This window comes from Octopus bimaculoides, chromosome 21 (assembly GCF_001194135.2).
Source record: "Octopus bimaculoides isolate UCB-OBI-ISO-001 chromosome 21, ASM119413v2, whole genome shotgun sequence".
NCBI classification, from domain to species: Eukaryota; Metazoa; Mollusca; class Cephalopoda; order Octopoda; family Octopodidae; genus Octopus; species Octopus bimaculoides.
In genome coordinates, this window is record NC_069001.1 from 4,989,789 (window position 1) to 4,991,707 (window position 1,919).

Genomic DNA, 1,919 nt, shown 5'->3' on the forward strand with positions numbered 1-1,919 from the left:
TATCAATGTATCTATTTAAAGAAACGATGCCAACGTAAGGAATAGGAAAACAAAAATAAACCTAAAAAAAAATAAACTTTTGAACTTAATGGTTAACTTGAGGGAAAGGAATTGGAAATGAAACAAACACACACACACACACACACTGACCTGCATCTACATGTTTTAAATATACACAAATACACACACGCATATATAAACAAAGGCACACACGTACATACACCCACACACACAGGACTCATGCTCAAAACACGACCGACACGAATGCTTACACGGAAGCAAAGCACAGCATAAAATATTTTAATTAACTGATTAATCAAGCATCATATATGAGTCTTAAATTGAAATACAAGTCGAAACATGTCACACACACACATGTGTGTGTACGTATATATATATATATATATATGTGAGTATGTGTGGGTGTGTGTAATTTTATTACTTAACATCTGGCTGTTTACATTGCTAACAAAAACAACCAACCAAACAAGAATGAAACAGAAATGATATGCAAACAACCTGACTAATTTTCTACTTTTATTTATTAGAAACAAAATGGCCAAATGGTTAGAGGCGTTGGCTTATGATCTCAGAGACCTGGGTTTCAAATTACCAGCAAGGCATTTCATTTTATCTCCCCTTTGATATGTATTTCAGAGGAAGAACTTCTTTCTTGTCCTGTCTTGTAACGGTATTCATCCAGCTGCTATTGAGTTTGCCGTATCACAGGTCAATGCACGTTCGTCTGTCCATGCATGTCTGTCAGTGACCGATTTTGCAGCGTGCCAAATCCATTCCTGATTCAGGAAGTGGTGACAAACTAAATGGAATGTTAGACCTACTGTCTAAAACAAGTGGTCAGTGTATCAGATCTTTGCAAGTCACCCCAGGTTTTGGTGATACAAGGGAAACTGATGTCCAGTTGGTAAAAAGAAGAAATACCAGGTCAATGCCCATTTCTCTGCAAGCATTGACCTGCAGAAAAACCTACGGGAGAGGGGTGGATGGCAAAAGGGAACGGGGTACTTAGTTCAAATGCTTTTAACAGCTCAGTAAATCCTTCTCCCATCAGAGGACTGGGGCAAGGTTTTAACACCAGGTACTGGTGTTAAAATGTATGCCATGTTAGCCATAGCAGACAGAAATGTGTTGAGCAGTCAGTATTCTTCTCATGGAACAACATCACAAGACAGTGAGGGAGTCCGGTCACTGAACATGTATGAAATAACAGCCAAACCTTCCACAGATCACATCGTGTTGTATCACTTTAACAACTTTGAATGAATCTGAATTCTGAAATAAGTAAAACTTACACCTAACATGTTGTGAAGACACATGGCTCGGTGGTTAGTGTATTCGGCTTACAATCACGAGGTACTGAGTTCAATCCCCAGGCCAAGCTGTGTGTTGTGTTCTTGAGCAAGACACTTCATTTCACGTTGCTCCAGTTCATTCATCTGTAGAAATGAGTTGTGAAGGCCAAGCTGTATCGGCCCCTTTGCCTTTCCCTTGGACATCAGTGGCGTGGAGAGGGGGGGGGCGGGTGTTTGGTATGCATGGGTGACTGCTGGTCTTCTATCAAACAAATTTGTCTGGACTTGTCCCTTGGAGGGGAACTTTCTAGGTGCAATTCCACAGTTATTCATGACTGAAGGGGGTTTTTACGCTTTTACACCTGACACATTGAACTTACCTGCTTTTCAATCTTGCTCTTTTGCATGTTTGCAGGATAATCATCAGGTATGCTACAAAAACAACAAATATAGAAATAAATATATGCTGCAACAATAACAAAACACATTCATATATACATAGCAACATACATATGGTCTAGTGGTTGGGGTGTTGCACTCGCAATTGCAAGATTGTGGATTCAATTCCCAGACTAAGCCCTATGTATATATATATATATATATATA

At 39.4% G+C, this 1,919-nt stretch overlaps 1 long non-coding RNA gene across 1 annotated transcript in view; it reads right to left on the reverse strand.

The window, feature by feature from the left end:
• Nucleotides 1–1,693: 1,693 nt before the first annotated feature.
• The window catches only part of LOC106884097 (uncharacterized), an 88,249-nt gene continuing 88,023 nt past the window's right edge, over nt 1,694–1,919 (reverse strand). The window contains exon 4 of the long non-coding RNA XR_008266444.1: nt 1,694–1,745. This is a non-coding gene — a long non-coding RNA (uncharacterized LOC106884097). The remainder of the gene's footprint in view (nt 1,746–1,919) is intronic.